Raw genomic sequence first — 16023 nt, 5'->3', positions numbered from 1 at the left:
ATTAAAGTCCATTAGCAAGCAAAAGCTGTTATTCAAAAGGAGAGTAATTAGCCACAGAAGATGGCAAGGCTTTGTTCCAAAATCCTAAAGGCTCAGTCCTGTGACTCACCTACAGGGCCCAGTCAAAAGCTTCAAAGAGCAACTCTCTTTGCCTCTAGGAAGTATTTGATTAGAAATATCCAAAAGTGATATTTTGCAAACCTCTGTTACCATACTTTAGCATTTTAGTTCTCTTTGCCACTGGAAAATAGAGTCATTAGTGCTTTTAAATCTAATCAGATTATAGATCATGTACCAATCACCAGAAACAATTCAGAAAATTCTTCCTTGTGATTCTACTTGTAGAACAATGTTGGTTCAGAAATCTGTATTAGCGATGGTTCACCAGAGAAACATAACCAACAGGATGTATGTTCCAATAGGTTGGAAACTCAGAGAGAAGTAGAGGACGTAGTCTTGAGATAAAATTTCTCCTCCCTGAAACCCATTTTATCATTTGGAGGCTTTTACTGGTTCCAATTGGTTGGATCAAGCCCTCCTACATTATCAAGGATAATTTCCTTCACTAGGTTTAACTGACTATAGATGCTAAGAACACCCACAAAATGCCTTCCATCCAATATCTAGGCCAGTGTGACTAAACAACTTGTAAAATAATCTATCCAATATAACCCATAAGAATAATCATAACATTTCCAGAGAAATGATTAGCTTGGCTGAATGAAGAATAATGAATTAATGCACATCATGAGTTTCATATACAAGCACAAATAACAACATGAGCTAGTGATCCCATCAGCTCAGGTATTCTGTCTTTATTATTCAAGTTCCTCTAGAGCGTGATGTTAGGGCAGTTTCTAGGCCATCAGGTACCTGACTGCAGCATAAAACACAGTTGGAAAATATTATCAAACTACTTGCATGAGTAAAATTTTCTCAGATGTAGATAGAGTCTTCAAAAAGGACTTCCTTTTTGTTTTTATTTCTGCATTATGGTAAGATAATATACCTAATGAGTGTATGTTAAATGAGAGATAAGAGTTCAAAGGCAATGATCTTGTCATTCCCTTTGTTTTCCTTTCTACAATGGACTTTTGCAATGCATAGTTTCTCATAAACAACATGTTTCTCTATAAAGCCTCTGTGTACATGTGTGCATTTGTATTTTTTCCATTTGGCTGATAAAGTGTGTTTTCTGATTGTTGAGTTGTGTTTACTACATTTATCACTATCCTCACTAAAACAGATACCTGCCATAATAAATAGAACTATGTATCACCTTCCATTGTCTCCCATCCTCCCCTACCTCACTTCTCTTTTCCCTCAATCAAATTTCCCAGACATACTTCTCCAAATAAAGCATTAGAAATTTTCCTTCCAGGAATCCTGCTCTAGGACACATGAATAATCATATGGGAGCCCATACACCCATATACACATACACACTTTCTTTATTCACCATTAGTGTACTTGACAAAATTTCTATTCTCTTCACTCATTAAACAAAATATTAGTTTGAGCTCCTTAATTGCTTTCTTCCACAATGTTTAATAGTTCATGCTCTACATTGTGAAGAAAGGTGATAGAGTGGAAGGATAATCCAAGGTTGTATACCTTTCATGCTACCCATACCTCTTTTTGACCCTTAAAGTTTAAGGTTTCTGAATAGAAAGGAACCAAGGAATAACAGAGACATGGCTATAGGAAGTGGTAGAGTTGAAGCAGAGACCTTCATGAAACAACCTGGTTCAAATGACATGTTTGCTTATCTTTCAGATCACTATTAGAGAGGGTGAAAAATCTATCCATTTGTTGATTAATTCTACTCTTATCAAGGAAGCAAGACCTTGTTATCACCTTAGCTCTTTGATGATGATGTTTGCTATTGCAGTTAAACATAAAAGACTAGATTACTAAATACAGGTGCACACACAATGGAGAGAACATGATCACCGTCTAAAAATGGAAATAAAAAATTTAGGTAGAAAGGGAAAACTGAGCTGCAAGGGGACAGTTTTCTCTTATTTAGTTAAAAATTTTGAATAAGCTAATTAGCCATAACTTTTTTTATATGTCATCTTTCTCAAGTCTTCATTTCTTGTATGATCTGGGCTTTGAAATTTATATGCTCTCATTGTTTCCAGTTATGTCTCAAATTTCCAAGGCCCCTTCTATCCTCAGAAGGTCATTAAGGGGGGCATTTCATTATTCCATGCTGAAATCAGTAGAACCAGCCTCAGTCAAGAACAGAACAGAAAATGACTATCAAACCCAGTCCCCAGGCTGCAAATTCACACCCCTTCTGGGACCATTGATGCCAAAGACATCTAAATAAGGGTAATAGTGTCATCCACATATTATAAACTCCTCTTGGTTTAACTGGGTTGTGCTCTGAGCTATAGGAAAAATCAGAGAGCAATTACAGCCTTCTAATAATGATCACAAGCCTATCATCACATTTTAGAAGTACTAGAATCAGTGATTTATGATTGTAAACTATTCTACAGCCAGGTTCTCCCCCAGAATGGTGAATTTTCCATGATACTGTGGTGTCTTTCTAATTTCTTACATGTTTTTACTCATTCAGGACTATCAAGGAGTATTAGCTAATGAATTCACTTTCATATTCTTGGAAATGTCATGGGTTACTAACTATGCAGGTCTCTGTCAGAGCTGGCTAGTTGTCTGCTGGCAAGTCATTGAATTCCTTAACTCTGTGCAGCTTGTCCTCACTCTTCAAGTACTTGAGTTGAAGACGGTGCTTTGAGGCCAGGAAAAGCTCTGAGTCTCAGGAAACCACTCAGGTTGGATCTGCTGAAACACTGCTATACCTGCCCTCCCCCCCCCCCCCCGCCCCAAGCCCTAAAATATAACCAGAGCAAATGCCGCATTAAATGAACTTGATTTCTGTTGACTCTCTCATACACAATGTAGGTCCAGCAGAGCACCATGCACACATAAGTTCATGTTTAATAGGGACTTTTAAACCCTTTCTTCCTAGACATGAAGGTAAAGGCAATCCATCAAGGTGTGTGCTTTTTCTACTTCACCAAAAATCAGCCTGGGGACTTCTGGGAAAATGGTGTTGAAGTAGGCAAACAGATCCTGACTCTCTCACAAAAAAAGATTGGAGAAAGGGCAAGGGCTTATCCAAGGAAGCTGCTTTGGATATATATATATAACAGGAAAGTGTTCTGCGTCATCTAGGAGGGAACTGGACAGATAAAAATGTCAAAGGAAAACCACGACTTGCTTATCCTTGTGACTGAAAATGATACATATTCCCCACCCTCAGAGCAAGAAGTCTTGGTGGAGGTGGAGTCCCTGGCTTGCTGCTGCCAACAGAGTGGGAGGGAGAGTTACCTGGGAGGAAGAGGGGTCTGACTGAGGTTCGAAAGTGGTTTCTTTTTGGCGAGTTTGGTCCCTCTGAACCCCGATTGAATCTCAGAAGGACTCTGACCCGACAGGGAGAGGGAAGGGGTATTTGCTCAGGCAGGTTATTATACCCGGCCACCCTGGAAGTGAGAGGAACTAGATTAGAGAGGGGGCAGAGACAGGAACCTAATCAGCAGGGCTCTGGGAAACTGTTAACTCGTCTGAGGGAAAGGGGGCAGATAAAGCCAGCTAATTAGCATGTGGAGTCAGTTTAGTTCAGCGGAGGAATTCCACCTTGCATATATGAGGCCCTTGGTTTGATTCCCTGGTATCCTAACAGAAATGATTCAGAGAGTGATCCACCAGGTTATAAGGCACCCAGCTGATACCTTATGACAAGGAACGTACAGACATTTTTATTTGTTTTAGGTTTTCTTGGATCTGTTCTTTTTAATTTTTAAAGGTTCCTTTTTTCCCCTTTTGTTACTCACTAAAATCCTGTACAACAGGTGTGGAAGGCAGGTTACAGGGTGAATGATAGATGAAAAATGGCAGCCTGAGAAGTTCCTTAGGACCTCAGAGGGAAGGCTATTTTTAGTCGGTGTTTTTTGTTGTTACTGCTTTTGTTTCTTATTTGTTCTCTTTCCCCTTTCTGTGTTTCCTTTTTTTTTTCTTTTACCTATTTTTTCTACCTACTTTATTTCTTTTCTTTCCTTCATTTTTCTATCTCCCGTTTTCTGTTGCTTTACTCTCATTCCACCTCTTTTTGTTTGACCTCCAAATTTTTTATTTTTATTTCTTTTTTGTTTTCATTTTTATTTCTTTGTTTTCTTTTTTCTTTTCCTCTCTTCTCATAATTCTGGACTTTTAAATTATTCCATATATTTTTCTCTATCTTGTTTCTTGTTTCATTTTTTCTATTGCACTTTATTATTCTTATTCCTTTGTACTTTTTATGATTTTTTATTCATGTTAATTATTTATTTTCCTAGGTCTTGTATGGTTCTTCTTCTACCATTTTTTATTATTACTATTATTTTTCCTCTTCTTATCACTTTCTTTTTCTCTGATATTAAAATATTTTTTTCAAGGGAACACAGACAACAGCAAGAAAATAGAATAAGAGGAACCAAGTGTCAAAGAGAAAACTTGCCACACAAAAAATACCAACAAAATAAAACCCTAGAGTAGAAAGACAAGCAAACCAAATGAATAAGCCCATTGAGATAAATAGATGCCTAGATACCAACAAAATATTATAAGTCATATTAAGAAACAGGAAGACATAACCCAGTCTAACTAACAAATTAAAAACAGGAGGAGGTACAGAATTTGGAACAACTAATCAAAGATGCCCAAACAAATATCATGAATCAACTTAATGAAATGCAGGATGAGATTAAGGATATTAAGAAGACACTGGGAGAATATACTGAAGAAATTATAAGCATACATAAAAAGATAATAGATATGATAGTGATGAACGATGCAATGCAAGAAATAAAAAATACACTGGACGCACATAACAGCACATTTGAACAGGTAGAGGAAATAATCAGTGATGTAGAAGACAGTACATTTGAAATCAGACAGATGGTAGAATAGATAGGTAAAATACAGCAGGACTTAGTGATTTGAATGACAACATGAAATGCACAAACATACACATTATAGTCATCCCAGGGGGAGAACAGAAGGGAAATGGGGCCAAAAGAGTGTTGGAGGAAATAAAAGGATGGTTATTTGAGAAGATTAATAAAACTGACATACCCTTAGTTAGACTAACAAAGAAAAAAGGAGAGAAGAAGCAAAAACATAAAATAAGAAATGGGGAGGGGGATATCACCACTGACCACACAGAAATAAAGAGGATTTTAAGAGGATACTTTGAAAAATTTTATGCTACCAGATGGATAACTTAGAAGAAATGGTTAAAATCCTAGAACACACCAGCAGCTTACATTAAGGAAAGGAGAAATTGATGAAATCAATAGTCCAATCACAAGTAGTGAGATAGAATTAGTCATCAAAAACCTCCCAATTAATAAAAGTCCAGGACCAGATGGCTTCACAGGTGTATTTTACCAAATATTCCAGAAATAAAAACTAACACCAATCCTGCTTAAAATCTTCCAAAATATAGAAGTGGAGGGAACTTTGCCTAACCCATTTATGATGCCAACATCACCCTAATACCAAAGTCAAATGAAGACAACACAAGAAAAGAAAATTATAGACCAGTCCCTCTAAAGAAACTAGATGCTAAAATCCTCAAGAAAATACTTGCTAATCATATTCAACGACCCATCAAATGAATTATACACTAGAACCAAGTGGATTTCATCCCTGGTATGCAAGGATGGTCCAATATAACAAAATCAATCAAAGTAACACAGCATATTTAACAGATCAAAAGAAAAAAATCACATGATTATCTCTATAGATAAAAAAAAAAAAACCTCTTGACAAAGTACAGCACTTTTATCTGATAAAATACTTCAAAAGACAGGGATAGAAGGAAATTTCTTCAACCTGATAAAGTGTATATATTAAAAACTCACAGCTAACATCATTTTCAATAGTAAATCCTAAACCTTTTCCTCTAAGATCTGGAAAAAGACAAGTATATTCACTGTCCCTGCTCTTATTTAACAATGTGTTAGTTGTACTTGCTAGATCATTTTCATAAGAAAAATATACAAAAGGCATCCAAATTGGAAAGGAACAAGTAAAATTTTCACTATTTGTAGATGACATGATCCTATACATAGAAAGCCCTGAGAAATCTACAACAAAGTTTCTAGAATTTATAAATGAGTTCAGTAAAGTGGCAGGTTTAAGATCAATGTGTATGACTCTTCTGTCACTTTTACTGAACCTGTGGTTGGTGCTGGGGTTTGTGTATGCTATGGAGACTTGAATCTCTGAACTGTCCATGTGCCAGCTGGGCCCTGAGCCTCAGCAGAGTTGCAACACCTACTCTCCGGTTTGTTAGATATACCCAAGTCAGCTGACAGGGAGGTGAGAATGGTCAGCCAACACACCAGGAAACTGAGACAGTCTACAACTGTAAGCAGGGGAATTGCATCCATCAGCCATGTGGGATATAAGTCCCCTCTCAATTTAGAGGTGGAATAGACATTGCCATCCCAGGGTCCACAAGATGGAGGAATATTATATGGATTGGAGTGGACTTGCAGATATTCTACTATAGAACCTTTTTGACTCTAGCAATGGAAAAAATTGTATCACTGATGTAGAGACCGTGGCCAGGGGAGTTGCTGGGAGCAGAGAGAGGGATGAAGAGGTGTGATATGGGGCATTTTCAGGACTTGGAATTGTCCCGAATGATATTGCAGGGACAGATGCAGGACATTGTTTATCCTGACATAACCCACTGGATAAACTTGGAGAGAGTATAAATTGCAGCATAAACTATAATCTATATTGTAGCAATGCTCCAAAATGTATTCATCAAATGCAATGAATATGCCACACTGATGAAAGAATTTGGTGATATGGAGGAGTGGGGGGTGGGTAGGGAATAGGGGTATATGGGATTCTCATACTTTTTAATGTAAAATTTTGTATGATCAGAGTATCTTTAAAAATATAAAAAATCTATGAAAAGATTAATGTGTAAAAATCAGTAGCATTTCTGTACAACAATAATGAGCAACCTGAGGGGAAATGAAGAAAAAATTCCATTTACAATAGTTACTAAAAGAATCAAATACCTAGGAATAAATTTAACTAAGGATGTAAATGACTTGTAAACAGAAAACTACACATTAAGATGTCTATTCTACTCAAACTGATTTAATGCAATCCAAGTAAACAATCATACAGCGTTTTTTACTGAATTGGAAAAGCTAACTATGAAATTTATTTGGAGTGGCAAGGGACCCTGAAATAGCCAAACATATATTAAAAATGTAAATGAAATCAGAGGATTCACACTATCTGACTTTAAAACATACTACAAAGCTACACTGGTCAAAACTGCATGAAATTGAAATAAAGATAAACATACTGAACAATTAAACAGAACTGAGAGTTCTGATATTAATCCTTGCTTATACAGTCATCTGATATTTGACAAAGGAAGCCTACTCAACTAGGAGAGAAAGGCCTTTTCAATAAATGGTGCTTGAAGAACTGGATATTGATTGGATATCAATATTCTTTTGGATAAAGAATAAGGGAGGTCCACCATCTCATACCCTATACAAAAATTAAGTCAAGATGGATCAAAGATCAAAATATAAGAGCCTAGAACATAAGGATCTTGGAAGATATTGTAGGGAAGCATCTGCAGGAGCTTGTAGTAGGAAATGGTTTCATGAATTTTACACCTAAAGCACAAGCAATGAAAGAAAAAATAGATAAATATGACCTCCTCAAAATTAAAAACTTTTTATACTTTAAAAGAATTTCTCCAGAAAGTGAAAAGACAACCAACTCAATGGAAGAAAATATTTTGTAACCATCTATCTAATAAGGTCCTAATATCAAGCATATATAAAGAAATCCTACATCTCAAAAATAAAAACACAAATAGCACATTTTAAAAATGGCAAGTGATTTGAACAGATACTTCTCAAAGAAGAAATACAAATGACTAAAAAAACATATGAAATGATGCTCTGCATCACTATCTATTAGGGAAATAAAATGTAATGAAATATCACCTCACACCCATTAGACTGGTGGTTATTAAAAAAAACAGAGGACTACAAATGTTGGAGAGGATGTGGAAGAAAGGGAACCCTTATCTACTGCTGGTGAAAATGAAGAATGATGCAGCCTTTGTAGGAAAGCTCCTCAGGAAGCTACCTATAAAAGTGCCATATGACCCAGCAATCCCACTGCAGAATAATTGACAATTGACAATGAACCGATGTATGTACACCAATGTTCATAGTTGCATTATTCACTATCACAAAAACCTGGAAACAACCCAAATGTCCATCAATGGAAGAATGGATAAGCAAACTCTGGTATATACATATAGTGGAATATTACTCAACTGTATGAAGGAATGCAATATTAACACATGGAATAATATGGATGAATCTTGAAGCAGTTATATTGAGTGAAGCAAGCTAGGCACTGAAGAACAAATATTACATGACCTCACTGATATGAATTAAACAAACAAAGCAGACTCACAGAGCTAGTGTCTGGAAGATAGGTTTACAGGACACAGAAATGGAGAAGGTTTTGAGCCAATGTCCATCTGAGCAAAATCTATGATAAGGTGGAAGGTTGTAGTTGTGCAGTGGATGGGCATGACAGTGGTGCAGTGATGCTATTGGTGCTGTGGTGCTGGCCTGTGGGGGCGTGGATTGGGGTTTGGATTAGACTACCCATGGAACTGGGAGTGTGATTGGGAGAAGGAGTAGGTAAATTCTGTGAATTTGCAGGTCTACGGACAAAATTACAATGTTGGGAATGTTCTCTTGGCAAATATGGCAGGGGAGGGTTGCTGGTATGGGGTGTTGGATGAGGGGGGCATAAAGGACAGCAAATCACTTCTATAGATTATGTAAGTGTTCATCTTGTCACACTGTGTTGTATCAGTGCATGGAAACCCACACAATAAACAAGATAATATTTAACTCCCATCCTGGGGAGTCCTTCTATGATCTCAAATAGCAAAAGTCTCTCAAGAACATAGGCAGTGCCTAATAAAAGAAACCAAACCAAAATGTCAACCCCTCATTATTATTGCAAGTAACTATGGATCTTATCCTTCAAAAAGTGAACGTTAGTGATTGACCTAGGTCACAAGGAGAGGGGGAGGGAAGAATAGAATAGATGAAACATAGGGTATTTTTAGGGCATTAGAATTGCAGTGCATAATCCTGAAATAATACAGTTTATTTCAAATTTCATCAAAATTTATAAAAGTGCACATTCCATAATGTAAAACGTAATGTAAATAATTGATCATGGTTAGTAGTGATGCTTCAATATTTGTACATCAATTGTAACAAATGTGCCATGCACATGTAAAATGTTATTAATAGGGAGAGGGGGAAGGAGGAAGGTTGTTGGCTATAAGGGGATCCCCTATATTCTGTATATAATTTTCCTGTAACCTAAAGCAAATTTGAAGATAAAATTTAAAAAAAATAAGACACTGGGGAATTATACAGAAGAAAATGTCACTGTATATACAAGACAACAGATCTTACAGTGATGAAAAACTCAAAACAATATATTTTTTTACTATTTTAAATACTTTTGGTTTTTTGTATTTTATTTGTTATTTTTAAAGCTATCTTTATTATTTCATTTTCTTTTTAATTTTATTTGGTTATTTTGTTGGTTTCATTTTTGAAAAGTTGGATCACAGAATGGTCACACTGTGGTATGGGAGGATCATTGGTGCAGAGTATCAATGAGGGGGTATACATGGGAAGAGGATCATGGGACACACCACTAAGGTATAGGAATGTGTTCATTTGTTCATGGGCATTGTCGTGGTGGGTAGAGATCCACATAATAACTGAAAGAATATTGAATTCCCATCCTGGTGAGTTCTGCCACATTCTCTAATGAGACAGCAAGAATTCCCTAAGTAGAGGGGCAGTGTCTAATGAAGTAGGATGGATCATTGTAATGGGCCCTTGATATTTATGACTATACTTATGAACCTTTTCTTTTGAAATTGAAACTTAGCCTAGTATTATATATTGCCTAAGAGTTACCTCCTAAGCCTGTTGAAATATAGCCTCTATATACGCCAAATTCAAATATGGGAGTGGACATGACCTCCAGGGATGTGCCTCCCTGACACTGAGGGATTATTACCAAGTTGCAAACTAGCAATGCACCTGGAAAAAGACCTTGACCAAAAGGGTAAAGACAAATGAGTTTTTATAGCTAAGAGATTTCCAAGTGGGTCTGGAGGTCATTCCAAAGGTTGTGCTTATGCATGTCTCAGCAGGATCTTATTGATTGCCACAGTAAATATTGCCTCAAATAGTGGGGCTCCTGAGGCCTCTAGACACATCCAGATACTATTGGCAGGGCAGACAGCTCAGGAGTTTGGGACCCTGCCATTGGACCCTACATTGGAATTTACACTCCCAAGTATGACAGAGTTGGGCTCATTCGTGGTTTACCTGTACATGGTTCTTCTACTTCTTCTATTTGAACCTATTGTTAGTACTAGACTTGATAAGTGTATGTCCAAGAGACTTAAATCTTTGGGCTGTCCATATGCCTGTTGGACCCTGAATCTCAAAAGAGATGCAACACCTATTCTGCAGTTCATTGGACTTACCCATGGCAAATAAACAAGGAGATGATGATACACGATGACTATCCAAAGGAACAAAACGTTTGGAGACAGAATGTAAACTATAATCCACACTTTTTGGCAGTGCTCCAATTATGTGTTCATCAATTGTAACAAATGTACCACAACAATGAAAGATGTTGTTACTGTGTGAAGTGTGGGACAGAAATGGAGTGGGGGATATGGGGATCCCTTATATTATTTATGTAACTTTTATATAATTTAAAGCATTAAAAATAAAAATTAAAAAGTATTTAAAAAAAAAGAAAGCAGCATATCATAATTTTTTTTTCAATAGTCATCTGTTGATATTGACAAAAATAAATACGTGGTTTGGGTTCAAGGAATTTCACCTCCATTATGTGTGACTGTGAGTGATCAACTTAAATTGTAGAGTCTTAATTATTTTGAGGAATATAGATAAATATAACCACCTGCTGGAGTTCCTGAGAAATGAAAGGGCTATGACAGGTGTGAGAGAGATTTGTGTAGACAAATTCATCCTGACAGTAGTAGGTCATTGATATTGACTTCCCTGTACTTCCTCCATCTTCTCATTGCCCCACCCATAATTTCAAGCCCAGTGTCCCATTCTTCATCTGAGTCTATACCAATTGTATATAGGTTTGATGGAAATAAATGCAGCCTTGAGGAAATAGGGTTATAGATACAGAGTCCAAGGTAAAACTGTTATTGATATTAGCCAAAAAAAAAAAAAAAATCAGCAGTCATATATGTGAATATCAGTTCAAGTTTCTTGTGCAGCCATCAGTCTGGACAAAATGATCTTTCTAAGGACATGAGGGATTCCCCAAATTTGTTTTTAAGTTGCTTTTTGGAGCTTTACTAACATATCAAGCCTTAAGTTTCAGGTGGCTGACCTGTTACCTCAGGGATCCTCAATTTCCTCTTTTTTTTCAATGGATTGAGGTGTTGTGAAGAGTAGCAAATGCTAATTTAGTTTTCATTTTTCTTCCAGGAAATGCAGTAGATTATTCATACAAGACTGGTTCACACTGAGGTGGGAGATAGAAGTCAGCTTCTTCCAGTCCTGTCCTAAAGCCTTATAATGGACACATTATAGGTCTTAAGTTCAGGTCTCTTCAGTCTCTTTCTCCTTGTGGTGACCACATAAGCTAAGTAGACATAAATTTCAGGTCAGGGACAGGACCATAGCAGAGGAAGATTTCACATGCCTTAGCTACAATAAGCGTGTTAACCAGAATCAGAATTTTCTGGTAATACATCAACAACTTTCAGAGTTGATCTCTGATGTGAAAGTGCTCTTTTATTTATGCAACTTTTGGGTAATGAAACACTTAAGAGCTTAGGCAGGCAGGCTGGAACAATCAGTTTGGAAGGTAGGAAGCCTTGGTGGCTGGATCACAGGATACCTCATTGATGGCTGTACTTAAACACTCAATTTAAAGAAGATCTTGATCAAATATCTATATATCTTTTACATGAGTGAAATTCATCAATATTGTTGGCTTTCTCTGGTGCCATCCACTTGAATTGTTAAATAACACATGTATCAGAATATGGGGTATGGTTTATCACCACAGGCTATAGGAATTTCATCGTGTCTTGGTAGACTTGCACAATACCTCAATGTCTAGGGCTTTAATGAGAAAAGACAACATATTTATCATTAAAATGTGGCCATAGATTTACATAGAAGACATACAAGATAAATCTTCTGCTAAAGTAACAATATACTGAGGGAGAGGCAAGATGGTATCAGAGTAAGTGCACCCACATCATCTCTACTACAAAAAAAAAATGGCTGAGTGGAGACAAAATCCTGCCTGGGTGAGATGTTTTGGGAACCCACAAAGCAGAAGTGTTCAGGACATTTGTCTGGAAAGAGGGAGACAAAAACAGTGATAGCTCAAGTTAAAACTGTGAGTTTCTGGTGCTTGAGACTGGAGCTGTGGAATGGCTAAGCCCCTCTCACAGGTCAGGAAGCCAAGGCATTCCCTGAAACTTGCTGTTCACACAGTTGGTGGAGACAAACTCTGAGATAGGGAGGGATCTGATGAAGGATGGAGAGGGGTCCCACGTGTGTATGTTCAGTTGTCTGGACTCTCTTTTTGAGCTTGGAAAAGCATGCCAGTTAGCTTGAGGAGAAACCAGGAAGGGGGGGGGAGGAGTTGAATCTGCTGAGGCAGCCTGATTTACCTAACCTCCTGTGATAGGGAAAAATGATCTGGGAGAAGGTGGAGTCAGGCAATTAACTATTCCTGTGCAACACACCTAAGGAGAGGAACAGTAAGAAGTGCTTAATAAGCTACTAAGAGCATATTTAGGATTCCCAGCATGGTGTGGGTGCTCTCTCCCAAAGAGATTGAGAGTCATTATTTTCTGTGGTGACTGAATTCACTAGAATCCCATTTGAATTTCAAAAGGGAACTCATACACAAGATTCCTGTTGCCCTGGGAGAGAAATCAGTTAGAAAAAAAAAATGGAGGGGGAAGGATAGATTCCTAATCAGCAGTTTATCCAATTGCAATGAGTCAATCCTGCCTGGAGAAAGGAACTATTTCTGAAGAGAAAATCAACCTACAAAGAAAGTTTAGCTCAGTAGAGGAGTTTCAGCCTTGAATGTGCAAGGTCTCTACTTCAATTCCTGCGTCTTCTGAGAGTACTGACCCACTGGGATGCTAAACATCTAGCTAGTAGTTTAGTACAGGGAAAACATAGACCTTATCTTTGTATTAGCTTCCCTTGGGTCTCTTATTCATCCCCCCAAAAAGATTACTTTTGTTACATAATTTAGCTTAGTTTACTCGCTAAAACCCAGTTCAAAATCTGCCGTGAGAAAGCTTCAGGGTAATTGATTAATAAACACCACCAGCCTGACAAGCTCCAAACGGACTTAAGAAAGAATTCTGGCTTTTCTTAATGTTTCATTGACTCCTCGCCTGTGGATTCATCCATTTTTTTCCTAGTCTTTCTTTCCTCTTTATCCCACCCTCCCCCCTTTTAAACTTAGGTACTGCAGTCTTGTTTCCTGGTTGCTCTGTTTCATCTTCCTCAAATTCCTCATTTCTCTGTGTGTGTACTGATTTTGACTACCAACACTATCTCTTTCCTCTCCTACATCTTTCTATCTTCAACTTTCTGTTGTTCTTCTTACATTCCACCTTGGTATAACCCCCAATTTTTCTGGCATTTTATTTCTAACACTTCTATTCTGTTTTCTATCTTTTATTAACTCTTTCTGGTATCATCATTTCTTTTCTCTTTCTCTCTCCTCATCACACTGGCCTTTTAATTCATACTATTTTTTTCTCCATATTCAGTTTTCCATTTCATTGTAAGTACTCCACTTTTTTTATTCCTATAACTCTACAATGCTTACATGAATTTAATATTCATTCTTCTAGGTCTTACATGGCTCTTTTGGTAACATTTACTATCAATAGTACTATTATGCTTTTTCTTTTCTTGCCTCTTTTGCTTTCCCTGGCCCAAATCTTTTTCCTTCAAGGGAATTTTTTTTTTTGTCTTAGTTAATCTTTTTTTTCTTTTTCTTTTTTTTTTATTTTTTTATTTTTTTATTGACTCCTTCAAGGGAATTTAGACAATGACAAGGAAATAGAATATAAAGAACAGAGTGTCAAAGAGAAAATTTAGCACACACACACACAAAACAGTAATTAAATAAAACCTGAGACAAGAAGAAGCTAATCAACTGAACAAACTCATCAAGATAAAATGATGACCAGACAGCAATAAAAAATTATAAATCATACCAATTACCATAAAGACATGGCCCAGCCCAATGAAAAAAATAAAAACCCGGAAGAGGAGCAAAACATTGAGCAACTAACCAAAGCTCTCCAAACAAATATGGACCAACCTAATGAAGTGAAGGAAGAGATTAAGGCTATTAAGAAAACACTTGGAAAGCACACTGAAGACATTGTAAACATACACAATAAGTTAATGGATATGATGATGAATGGCACAATACAAAATACACTCTCAGCAAATAACAGCAGATTTTAAGAGGCAGACAGAAGAGTTAGGGATGTGGATGGCAGTACATCTCATTAAAACAGGTAGTAGATTTGATAGATAAAAGATAGAAAAAATCCAATAGGGACTTATGGAATTCAATGACCACACAAAACCCACAAACATATGCATTATATGCATCCAAGAAAGAGAAGAGAAAGGAAAGGGGACAGAAGGGGTGTTGGAAGAAATAATGACTGGAAACTTCCCAAACCTATTGAGGGAGATGGATGTACATGGCCAGGAAGCACAGCACACCCCAAACAATATAAATCCCAACAGGCCTACTCCAAGACATATGCTTGTCAAATTATCCAATGCCTAAGACAAACAGAAAATACTGAAGGCACCAAGAGAAAAGAGAACCATCACATAGAAGGGAAGTTCAATAAGATCAGGTGCTGATTTCTCATCTAAAACCATGGAGGCAAGAAGGCAGTGGTATGACATAGTCAAGGGAATCAAAGGAAAAAAAAATCCAGCCAACAGTACTCTATCCAGCAAATCGGGCATTCAAAAATGATACAGAGTTCAAAATATTTACAGATAAACAGAAACTAAGAAAGTATGTCAATAATAAACCTGCCCTTCACGAATTACTAAAGGGAGTTCTGAAGGTTGAAAGAAAAAAAAAAAAACAGGAGAGACAGAGTTGGAGGAGAGTGTTAAGAACTAGTAAAAAGACAAAAAGAGAAATAAAAACAACATATGACATACACAAATCCAAAGAAAATATGACTAATGTAAGTAATTCCTTGAGAATACTAACACTGTATGTTAATGGCTTAAACTCACCTGTCAAGGGACATAGATTGGCAGAATGGATAAGGAAACATGACCAAGCCATGTGCTGTCTACATGAAACCCACCTTAGACCCAGGGATTCAAGGAGGTTGAAACTGTTTGGCTGGAAAACAATTTTAAAAGCAAACAATAACAAAAATAGGCAGGAGCAGCTATACTAATATTGGACAAAATAGACTTTAAATGCAAAACTATTGTGAGAGACAAAGGTGGACACTACATATTAGTAAAAGGAGTAATCACTCAAGAAGAAAGAACAATCATACACATTTATGCAACTAAACATGGCATCTCCAAATACGTGAAGCAAACACTGGACAAGCTAAGTGGAGGAGTAGATGCCTTTACGATTATAGTGGGAGACTTTAATATAACATTATCACCATTAGACAGAACATTTCTACAGAAGATCAATAAAGAAACATAAACTTTTAATAATGCATTAGATTATCTGGATCTAATAGATCTATACAGAACACTACACTCAAATAAGGCAGGATATGCATTCTTC

The sequence above is a fragment of the Dasypus novemcinctus genome, chromosome 29 (genome assembly GCF_030445035.2).
Source record: "Dasypus novemcinctus isolate mDasNov1 chromosome 29, mDasNov1.1.hap2, whole genome shotgun sequence".
Lineage (NCBI taxonomy): Eukaryota > Metazoa > Chordata > Mammalia > Cingulata > Dasypodidae > Dasypus > Dasypus novemcinctus.
This window is presented reverse-complemented; position numbering follows the sequence as displayed.